Below are 12,171 nucleotides of genomic sequence, written 5' to 3' on the forward strand. Positions count from 1 at the left end.
AAACATTAGTGTCGGTTCCTAAACCGGCACTAAAGGGCCTTACGAACTGGTGCTATTGTCCGGTTCTGCACTAGTGAATCGGAGTGACAAATCCTAATCTCGAAATACGCCAACCCAACAAGTACCTTCGGAGACACCTGTAGAGCACCTTTATAATCACTCAGTTACGTTGTGACGTTTGGTAACACACAAAGTGTTCCTCCGGTAAACGGGAGTTGCATAATCTCATAGTCATAGGAACATGTATAAGTCATGAAGAAAGCAATAGCAACATACTAAACGATCGTGTGCTAAGCTAACGGAATGGGTCAAGTCAATCACATCATTCTCCTAATGATGTGATCTCATTAATCAAATGACAACTCTTTGTCTATGGTTAGGAAACTTAACCATCTCTGATCAATGAGCTAGTCAAGTAGAGGCATACTAGTGACATACTGTTTGTCTATGTATTCACACATGTATTATGTTTCCGGTTAATACAATTCTAGCATGAATAATAAGCATTTATCATGATATAAGGAAATAAATAATAACTTTATTATTGCCTCTAGGGCATATTTCCTTCATCCTCCCCCTCTAGGCTGGCGCAAGGGGGAAATTCTTTCCCCCTTCGTGTGGCACCCCTCCTTCCCCCCTCCAACCTATATATACTACCTTTTTAACACACAAGTTTTGGAGCATCCTCTAGTTCTAGTTCTGTCCTAGTTGATCAATTAGAGCTTGACCTAGATCCTCTAATCCTCATAATTAGAAGCCCAATGTGGTTCTAATCTCCTCCGTCTAATTCTCCGACAGAGATTAGCTCTGGACGGCGAAGCGCTATCGGACTGTGAAGACCGTATGCTTGCAACTCGTAGAGATGCCGTGCTTTCAGTCTTTCGCTCGACGGACTGTTCGTAGGTGGTTCGCTGGATCGTTCATCTACGGTTTGGGGGACTCCAAGTACGATCTACACCGATTCGTCTTCTTTCGCTGCAACTCGGAGTCGGTAACGATCGAATCCAAACCATTGATGCATCTTCATGTTATTCCTGGGTGATCGTAGGGTGCCTTTTTTTGTTTTCTACTATGCTTCCCAATAGTTACCGCTACCATATGGAAACAGGGCGGCGGCGGCACAGAAGTCAAGGACAAGGGGGAGTGCGGCGCGGCGCACGGAGGAAGATGGACATCAAAGACATCAATGCACGCAGTCTAGAACTTTCTTTTGACACATTAGTAGTCACGCACGTGCAACGCATGTATAACAATGTGATTTTTTTTAGTTTATCCTAAGAAGCAATTATTTAAATATAGAAGGAACAAATTTTAACAATGTAATAACATAATGAAGGCAACAAAATTGTGCATTGTATTGGTTTCTATTTTCAGGCTAGAAGATGGCAATTTTGTGTAGTGCTGCTATTTTGCATACATACTGGTGAGTTGTACAAGGAAAACTATTCTTTACGAAGTGATGCTAAGGAAAGAAAAGCTTCAAAGTTGGCTCAGAGAATCACAAACTTCTTTCTTTATGTAAACGGACAGTTAATCGATATGCAGAAAAAACATTGTCGGCATATAAAAAATAACTGAATACCAACCACCAATTCTTGTTCGAGGAAAAAATACAAATGAAAAATTACAAACTGTTGTACATTACTCGCACTCAAACGTAGGTAATTTATTCTTGGACATAAGGCTTCACTGAGGGAACTTGCAGAACCTCTCGTCAGAAAAAAAAAGTGAACAGAGGAACCAATAGAAGCTAACCCCTGTAAAAAATAGTGTGATTAGGAAGATGCCAATCAGGGCCAAAATAGGCAAAATGCTGCTCACTTGTAGGTGCCCAGAAATATCTAAAAGTATTACGAATGCATGAGGTCGTATGCATCTTCATTACATGACTTAGAACAACCTTAGCTTCCCCACAAAAAAAAAAAGAACAACCATATAGCACACTAAAACTTGCATCTGCACCGTAAGCAAAATATATTAAAAAATTATGAACCAATGGAAGCCCGGTTGTTTTCTCCGTTCGGTGTTTCTGTTAGGAAGTGAAACTAAATAACCAATACCATGATGTATAGAAGTTAAAGAATAAAAGGAAAGAGGAGATATGGCTTTGAACATCAAATTATATGCAGCAAGCATATTCTTAAGCTTCTGTAGGAGCTTTGCTAAGAAATTTTGATAACCAATTTAGATTGTCTGAGCAGAAGTATTGATCTCAGATTGTCGGTTGTACACGTTTAGCACGGGTATCTGGACTGTAAAATCTGAGTTCAGCGGGTATGATGTTGTTTTTGGATCTCCGCACTGTATAATTTTACAGGTTTATTTACTAGATAAGAGGTCCATATTTTTGTGCAGGTTGAATTAAAAAGCACACTGATGGAATTTTATACCTCTCAGGCCCCCTCCCCCCGGGAAAAAAAGTTTAGAGCGTCTAAAGCATTCACCATCTCTGATAGTGCACCCATGATACAGCAAGAATTCTGAATCTCTGACGACTGAAATAATGAACATATTAGTAATATTCAGTTCAATCCATACGTAAAAATAGCAGTAGATTGCAATACAAAATGGAGTTAAGAAATAATATAAACTAAACTAACATAGATGTGTCGTTCAAATATTCTCACTGAAGACACAACAAAAGAAAATACACCTGTCCGATTACAGTAAAGAGGCTAAAACAGAGAATATGGAGAAGTGGAGATAAATCAGAATAGCACTATTCATCTTGAATTTACCAGTTATCACTGTACTACATGATCATTCATGTAATGTCAGTCCAATGCATGAAATAGTAATTCAGGTTACCCACAAAACTATATGTATCCATCATATATTTGTCATGCTTATGATCAGAAATTTCTTACACACAAGGATACTTCAAGAGAAAAAGTATCATCTGTTAATTCATGGAAGTACCTCAACAGAATCTCTACTGATGAGCCACTTCCAGTTTTGCAAATGGTTATAACCAAAGTCCTTGAATTTACCAGTTCTCATTGTACTACATGATCATTCATGTAATGTCAGTCCAGGGCATGAAATAGTAATTCAGGTTACCCATAAAACTGTATGTATCCATCATATATTTGTCATGCTTATGATCAGAAATTTCTAACACACAAGGATACTTCAAGAGAAAAAAAATCATCTGTTAATTCATGGAAGTACCTCAACAAAATCTCTACTGATGAGCCACTTCCAGTTTTGCAAATGGTTATAACCAAAGTTTATATGAAACATTGAAATATCAGTAGGCGTGCTTAGTAAAGGTTATGCTGACATACCTGGTTTCCGTAGGGGTACACGAAATCAGCAGTCAGCTCGACGTAGTTGCCCTTCATGACACCAGCGGGCCTCCCTTAATCCATACATGGTGCTGCCTTTGGCACCCTCCTGCAGGTAATCTGTTACACTACACCAAACATGACAAGCAACGATAGGAATTATTCAGGAAACACCTCCAAACAACAAAATCTAATAAGATTTATCCTCAGATTTTCCATCAGAAAAGAGATTGACAGTGCACTAACAGCTCTCCGATTCAATTATAAACGCCGATTTTCAATTTCAGTTGGCCTCAACTATTGCTAAATGAACGTACAGCTAGAGATCAGTCGCACTTACCAAAGAAGTCGATCCATTGTCCCCCTGGAACCTGGCCACCAGGAAGCACGATGCCTATCTTGAGCGGCTTCGTCGCGACGGGCTCGGCCGACGGCAGCACGGCCGTGGACAGCGGCCGTGCAGGCTGGAGAACAGCTTGGCTATCTCGTCTGCGAGATCGAATGACGACCATCAAATCCCAAATTCAAACCCACCCAGCCCACGATCCGTCAGGCAAGATCCGGGAAGGACGCAACCCAGGAAAGAGGGCGTTCATTACTCACCGGGGCTTCTAGCGGCGGTGCTGGCCGGCTCGTCGGCGAGCGTGAAGTGGGAGCGGAGGACGGAGGGGAGGGGCAGCGTGTGCGCGATGCGGCTCGTCTGCACCTCGCTGTAGATGGATGCAAGGCGCCTGGGCACCGGCGCGTTGTTAGCCCAGAACTACTGAGACCAGAGGGTCCTGACTATCTAACGGTAGTACTTGCACTCAACTCACTAGTAACATACGTACTCACTAGTGCAACACAAGACACATACACACACACCAAGAGGAGTACTGCTTGAGGCTGATTGCCTTGCTTTGATTGGAATGGAATGATCTTACAGCGACGGGCATCGGTCCTTTATATAGCCTACTGAACCGACTATAGTACGTACGTGCTGATGTCAATTACCTAAGTGACATCATGGCTGACCTACAATAGTAGAAAACCAAAATGGTCTTGCCAACTTACTGCTACTCCCTTCGTAGCTAAGTAATACTACCCTGGTGCATGCATGCTGCCGACATGCAGCCTTCGGAGACAAGTTTGACACAACATTCTCCACCAGTCCGGATGAACTCCACGATCACCGTGCCTTTCTCGACGCAGTCACGTATGAAGTGATAGCGGAGATCGATGTGCTTGCTGCGGTCGTGAAGCACTGGATTCTTGCAGAGGGAAATCGCCGACTTGTTGTCGACGAAGATGAGCGCAGGGGCGGTGTCCTGATTCAGCATCTCGCCGAGAAGGCGAGCAAGCCAAATGCCTTGACAGGCCGATGTAGCTGCCGCGATGTACTCCGCCTCGCACGAAGATACGGCGACAACCTTCTACCTCACCGATTGCCAGCTGACGGGACTATTCCCGAGAAGGAATAGTATGCCCGAGGTGCTCTTCCGGGAGTCCACATCACCAGCGTGGTCGGAGTCGCTGTACCCGACCAAGCTTTCGCCGTCACCACGACGATACACGCATCCATGCATGAGCGTTCCCGCGATGTACCGGAGCAGGTGCTTGACGGCAATGAGGTGATCGCTTGCCGGAGCTTCCATGAACCTACTCAGGTATCCAACAACGAACGTGATGTCCGGTCGGGTGTGCACGAGGTACCTGAGACTCCCGATGATGCTACGATAGAGTGTGGCATCCACCGCCTTCTCGGGGCTCTCCTTGCTGAGCTTCAGCCGTGCCTCCATTGGAGCGTGCACGGCATGGCAGTCCTTCATGCCTGCTCGCTCGAGCATCTTGGTGGCATAGGCCGTCTGCGTGATCGTGATGCGACCACCCTCCTGGTTCACCTCCAGCCCGAGGTAGTACCGAAGCAGCCCAAGGTCGCTCATGCTGAAGAGACGATGCATCTCTCCCTTGAAGCGTTGAACCTCTTCAGGCTCTGCCCCGGCAATGACCAGGTCGTCGACGTAGATGCCGATGATGAGCAGCATGTTCGTGGTGCCACGCGAGTACACACCGTGCTCAGAAGCGCTGCGTGAGAACCCACGGGATGTGAGGCTTGCATCGAGCATGGCGTTCCACGCCCTTGGGGCTTGCCGGAGACCATACAGGGCCTTGTGTAGTCGATGCACGCCCTGCTCGTGGCCCTTGGCAACGAACCCGGGTGGCTGGGAGACGTACACCTCCTTATTAAGGTCGCCATTGAGAAACGCCGACTTGACGTCCATGTGGTGTACCTCCCACCCGCAGTGAGCGGCCACGGCAAGGATGAGCCGCACGGACTCCAATCTTGCCACCAGAGCAAAGACTTCCTCGAAGTCCACTCCCTCACGCTACACATAGCCCTTTGCGATGAGGCGCGCCTTGTGCTTCACAATGGCGCCGTGCTCGTCCTTCTTCACCTTGAACACCCACTTGAGCCTGATGGCTCGGTGCCCAGCAGGCAGTGTGGTGAGTGTCCAAGTGGCGTTGTCATTGATCGACGCCAGCTCGTCCAGCATCGCGTGGCGCCAGCAATCCTCTTGCTCGGCCTCCGCGAACGTGGTCGGCTCCTCGCCGGCCATCAGATGTAGGACCTCATCGTCATCAGCGTCCTCATCCTCGGGTTGTTGCGGTATTGCCGCAACCTCGCCGAGGAGATCCCCCATACGCCCAAACCTGTGGGGGGCGCCAACGCTGTCGTCGGCGTCGAACAACTCCGACCTCGCCGTTGGCGGGGTTGCGAACTGCCTCCCGGGACCTACCTTGCTTGACGTCGGGGTGTCCGGGGACACCGTACCCGGGGACGGTGTTTTCGGGGTTGCAGTTCCTGGATCCACACCTCCCGGGCTTCCCGGCGTGGCAATTCCCGAGGTCTTGCTTCCCGAGGTTGTAGAGTACATCGAGTACTCCACGGTGAAGGAGCTGCTTGCCGGGGCCTCCCCCGACGCCTCCCAAGTCCATCGCGCATCTTCGTCGAAGATGACGTCACGCGAGACATGCACACGCTTTGAGATAGGGTCGTACATCTTGTACGCCTTAGAGCCCGTCTCGTAGCCCATGAACACCATTAGGGTGCTCCTGTCATCGAACTTCTTCAGCTGTGGGCGCGCTGTCTTGACATGCCCGACGCAGCCAAAGGTGCGGAGGAAGCGCACATCTGGCTTCCTCCCGTACCACGCCTCATAAATCGTCTTGCCGTCGACGCTCCTTGTGAAGGAGCGGTTGAGGATGAAGACGGCTGTGAGCACGGCCTCCCCCCAATACGTGCTCGGCACCTGCATTGCCTTGAGCATGCAGCGTGCCATCCCGAGCACCGTCCGGTTCCTCCGCTCAACGACGCCGTTCTGCTGCGGCGAGTAAGGGGCTGTAAGGTGACGTTGCACCCCTTTCTCGTGCAGTGCTTGTAGAACGTGGCCGATGTGAACTCGCCGCCACGGTCCGTGCGCAACACGCGTAGCTTGTGGCCACACTCGACCTCTGCTGCCGCTTGCTGCTTGACGATGGCTCGCTCCACCTCATCCTTGGAGGCGAGGAGCAGCACCCACATGAACCTGCTATAGTCATCGACGAGCAGCAGGATGTAGCGACGCCCTCTTGGCGTTGCCGGGGTGATTGGGCCGCAGAGGTCCCCGTGAACCAGCTCCAGGGGTTTCTGCACCCGATAGCGTGCCTTCTCGGGAAATGGCAGACGCCGCTGCTTCCCCGCAAGACACGCATCACACAGCTCATTGGCGTGCTCGATGTGAGGTAGCCCGCAAACGAGATTGCCTCGCGCCATCTTCCGCAACCCGTCAAAGTGCTGGTGTCCTAGCCGGGCATGCCAACGCCATGCGTCGGAGACATGCATGACCCACGGCAAGGCACACAGGATGCACGGGTCGAAAGAAGAACTTGTAGAGGCGGTTCGGCGAGCGGGTTACCTCGATGAGAAGCCTCTTCTGCTGGTCGCACACGGTGAGAACACCGCGCCGGATGCCGATGTCGAACCAGCCCTCGTCGAGCTGTCCGACACTCACGACGCTGCTCTTGAGCGCCGGGATCAAGTAGACGTCCGTGAATGCCCTGTGATCACCCCCTTTGTCGGCGAAGATGACGGTCCCACGCCCGTGGATCTCCACCACGGATCCGTCCGCGAACCGCACCTTCCCGGTGATTGAGCGTTCCAACTCCGCGAACGCGTCGACCGAACCAGTCATGTGGTTCGTGGTGCCGGTGTCGAGGAACCAACCCTCACTTTGCTTGCCGCCTGCAAGCATGCGTGTGGTCACGGCTCTCTCCTCGTTGAGGAAGACGTAGCCGCACACACATGCCGTGGTGAGCCATCTCCCGTCAACACGGTGGTCCCCGAACACTTTGTTGTCGGGGTGTGGCTGATCTGAGTCTTCGTGCGCTCCTGCACGGAGTCGATGGTCGCCAGCATCATGGTCGGAGCATGGTCCGCCATATGCGTCGTTGCCGCGCCAACTTGCGCGACCTCGTCGGGTCCCGAGTTCGGGGACGCCGTCGCTGGGGTGTGTGTCGTGGGTTTGTCACGGCAGATGTCCTCGTGAAAGGACTTAGTCGTGGAGCCATCGCAAGGCCTGTCACTCGAGTAATGGTTCCCGTGGATGGGTTCCGTGCCTCCTACACGGAATGGGTGGTTTTCGGAGCCGTGGTCGCGAGAGACGTGCTCTCTTGCACGGGCTCGACTCTTGCCAGCATCATTGCTGGCCCACCGTCCACGTCATCTTGGACGAGGTTTGTCATTGCCGCGGCTGCCTCGTCGGCTTTCCTCCTGCGGCAATCCCGGATCCAGTGACCCGACATGTTGCAGTAGCGACACTTGCCACCGTTGCCAGTGCCTCGCCCTGCCTGGTTTGGCTTGCGACCGCGGGTGGCCCCTCTGGGTCGGGGCCTCCGCCTCTGCCGCGTCCTCTTCTTCCCGTGGGGGCGCCTCCTCCACTGCCGGAAGAGCCATCGCGGCCGCACTGCTGAAGCTGCGCGTTCCACTACTCCCTGGTGAGCAGTAGTTCACCGCCAGCACGGTTGTCGGCTTCATCGGGGCGCTCCTCGACGATCTTCAGCCGCCCTACCAGCTCCTCGATCGTCATGGTGGAGAGATCCACCAAACTCTCGATGGACCAGGCCAGTTGCTTGTACTGCCTGGGGACGACGCGGAGAAACTTGAGAATCACCATCTTGTTGTCGATGGGATCTTCGAGCGTTGCGAGCTCGATGACGAGACCTTGCAGCCGCAAGGCGAAGTCTTCGACTTGTTCACCGGCCTTGAACCGGATCTCCTCGTACTGGAGGCGCAAGGTCTGGGCCTTCGACTCCCGTACACGCTCCACGCCGATGCGCAGAGTCTTGATGGTGTGCCATGCTTCCTTGGCCGTCTCCTTTGCGCCAAGGGTGAGCACCATCTCCGTTGGGACAGAGCGCAAGATCACCTCCATCGCCAGCCGGTCCTCCTCGTACTCAACATCGCCGGTTTCCACGCCCTTCCACATATGCCGCGCCTCCATGATGACTTTCATCAGAACGGACCAACTGGGGTAGTTAGTCCGCGTGAGGAGAGGGAAGGAGGCATTGGACATGCCCACGTCTCGCACGGAGCGTGGCGCACCCAGATCACCTCCCGACCGGCCTCGCAGCGCGAGCGTTTCCGCCGCACGGGTCTCCTCAGCCGAGCTCTGCACGGCGGTTTTGGAACCGTCATCGGTGACGCCTCCTTTCGGCATATGCTTCGGCATAACCTGAGGCTCTGATACCAATTGTTAGCCCAAAACTACGGACTAGCTAGTGCCAGACTAAGGAAAGGGCAGAATATCTGGACGAGGAACACTAGCACGAACACTACCAAAAACACACACTCACGTACTAGTGAGGAGACACGGTGGTGTACTACTAGTGGAAGCTGAATGATTTTGCTTCTGAATTTTGGCTTGTTTACAAGTGAAGGAGCCGGGTCCTTTTATAGGCCCGGGACGTGCACATCACACACACGCACTAGAAATTAAGTGGCTACTACTAGGAAACTACCAGGTACTTACCACAGGAAGACTTCCGGTCAAGTCTCTTCCAGTCAAGTCTCTTGCACCAACTAAGGAAACTGACTAGGAAATTGCTAGGTAACTACCTAGTCCTTGTACGCCAAGGAAGCTACTACCTCCGTTTCAGTTTACAAGTCCTGCGCGTATACCTAGGTTGCCAATTTTATCATCCTAATATAAACTATATAACACAAAAATTATACCTTTTGAAAGTAGAAACTCCGAAGTTTATGTTGGTATATTTTTATAATATACGATTTGTATTAGGTTGGTCAAATTGACAACCTAGGGATACGCGCACGCCATGTAAACTAAGAGAGAGGTAGTATTGGTGCTGCATGCATTCAACCGAAGACCAAGGTTGACTCAACATTCATTAGTCCTCCTTATTACTAACTCCTCAACTTCTCGGCCAGCCATCAGCTTCCAGCTTCTCATTACAAAAATCGGAGCCATTGATCCATTTGGCTCGACAACTTATGTTTTCGATCTCTCGCCCTGGCAGGAATCCCATGAACATGCATTGTGGCCCTAGGTCAAAGAGCCAGATGTGGAGGTAGGGCTTCAAAAGTAAGAGAAGGTGGTCGAGTTGGTCCGGCTGGTGGTGGCACTCAGGTCGGAGATCATTCTTGGTGAGCCAGAGAGGTAGTCAACCTGGTCGCACCGATACGAGAAAGACGAGGGTTAGTAGAGGGAAGGTCGTACTGTTCGGGGTGGAGGAGGGCGAGGGCAGCCTGGCGGCGGTCTCCTCACGGCTATACACAATGTGGGCTGTAGGCATGGCGACTTCTAGGGGTTTCTCTCCGGGAAGGGAATGGAGTCGCTGAATCAGGGCATGGGAGAGCGGTAGCTAGCGAACCGGTGCGCTGAAAGTTCACTTGGCGGTGGCATATGCATATCACGCAACTCCATCTCCTTTATTTTCTGACATGCTCAAGAGGCGAACTTCCCTCACCCCTCAGTATTTCCACTACGACGCTCAGAAGCTTCTCGTTTTTGACTTTGTAGTGTTCGGTCCACCTCCACTCATAGGGTCAGCGGAGCTAGGAGTCAAAAGAATGCCCATGTTGTGGCAATTCCATCCAGAAGGTAATGGGTTACTCCTACAATACATCCTTGTATAATGGTCAAGGCTCTAGGCTGAGTGGCAGGAACAACTCTAAATTTGTTATGAGCCCAAATGATAGATTGTGCGAGTCCCTGCCAATAACCATGTGTGTTGAATAAAAAATATTAAATTGAAGGCCTAGATAATTAAGTACTCGACCAATTCTTGGAGCGATGGAAACGGAACACGCTCTAAGAACTTTCAATTTTGTTCACACAAATCTAAAAATGTTCATATCGCTATATTAATTTGTTCATGTGGTGTAAAAAGATTATTGTTTGTTCTTAGAATAAAAAAGAGTGAAATCTTACATGGATCCCTATGTGGACCAACGGTTCTTGGCGTTGTATGAGAACTAAGAGATCTCATGGGGTTAAGAATAAGTCGCGTGGGAAAAACAAAATAAAAAAATTCATGCGTAAAATGTTGTGTAGAAGGGTCGAGTAGCAAAACTACCAAATCAATCTAAAACCAGCGTAACAGTATAGCTCATTGGAAAAGTAGATAACACTTCCATACAAAGAAACTAAAATACTCCCTGTGTCCCAAATAAATGTCTGAATTTCAGTATAACTTTGTATTACAATTGTACTAAAGTTAAGACATTGATTTTAGGACGGGGAAAATATTAACCAGCTGCTGCGAGTCTGTTTCGATTTACATGAATAACAAATCTACCATTCTATACCCCTCAGCGTTCCCAGCAAGTGTCTCGATGGTAGCGGTAACGACAAGGACGAATCCAAGTACCGTAATGAATAAGCCCATCATACCGACGACATGTCCTATGACATGCAACGCTCGACCGCCCGAGGTTGTTGGGTGGAACTGTATGCTGAGACGCATCACGGTGATGAAAACAGTGGCGATAACGAGCTCGACGAGGATCGCATAGCACAAGCAGACATATCTGCTACATTGCTTGGGCTCCGCTGCTGTGGCGAGTACATCCGGATTAGGATCGTCACAGGGAGGCATAACTAGCCTATCAATCCATATCAGAAATTGACGCCGACCGGATTGTGCTTTGACACAGCCACCAGAATGATCAGGGTTTTCGATATCGATCATCTCTATACCGTCCATGGTGTCACTCAAATTGATTGTGTATGCTGTGCGGATGATCTGATGGAAGAGATGAAATTTGAGAGAGATCAGCGCAGCACTGATTTTCACGATAAATCAGTAGGCACCGAAGCGTACCTTGTGGGCGAACGAATCAAGCGGATCTACCGATCTATCGATACTTCCGTATGCAAAGGGGAACAAAGTAGGCAGCGGTCGAAATTCAATGGCGTACGTGCTCGCGTGTATAGCCCGATGCCGTTTGTCTATATATACAATGCATCCGTAATCTCGTACTAGTACAGGACTCTGTAATTATTTATTTTGAGAATAACTCTTTGACTAAACTGGTGAGGGTTCCATGATTCTCCTCAGGTCGGATGGATCCCAAGATCGAGATGGGGAAGTCGTACCCGGCTGCGATGTTGCTGGCAAGGGCTGAGTCAGGGACCTCAATGGAGATGGAGTCGTTGTGCCTCGCTTCGGCGTTGTAGTAGAACAAGACGAGGAAGAAATATAACTTGGGTGGGAAATACTGGTGCCGGTTAGGGCAGGTCGCGTATGGAAGAAAATGGGAAAAGAAAGACATTGCAGCGGGGGCAAATAAATCCGCTTAAACTTTGTTTCTTGATTTTCAAACAACTGTTATGAAGGAGACCCCTTT

At 49.9% G+C, this 12,171-nt stretch overlaps 1 long non-coding RNA gene across 1 annotated transcript; it reads right to left on the minus strand.

Moving 5' to 3' along the window:
• Positions 1-1,485: 1,485 nt before the first annotated feature.
• On the minus strand, positions 1,486-4,366 carry LOC125526442. The gene is made up of 5 exons (XR_007291676.1): positions 3,891-4,366; positions 3,628-3,776; positions 3,288-3,415; positions 2,391-2,495; positions 1,486-1,757 (listed from the first exon to the last, which is right to left on the minus strand). It is a non-coding gene; the product is annotated as an uncharacterized LOC125526442 (long non-coding RNA).
• Positions 4,367-12,171: the final 7,805 nt, after the last annotated feature.

The sequence above is a fragment of the Triticum urartu genome, unplaced genomic scaffold (assembly GCF_003073215.2).
Source record: "Triticum urartu cultivar G1812 unplaced genomic scaffold, Tu2.1 TuUngrouped_contig_10136, whole genome shotgun sequence".
Taxonomy (NCBI): Eukaryota; Viridiplantae; Streptophyta; class Magnoliopsida; order Poales; family Poaceae; genus Triticum; species Triticum urartu.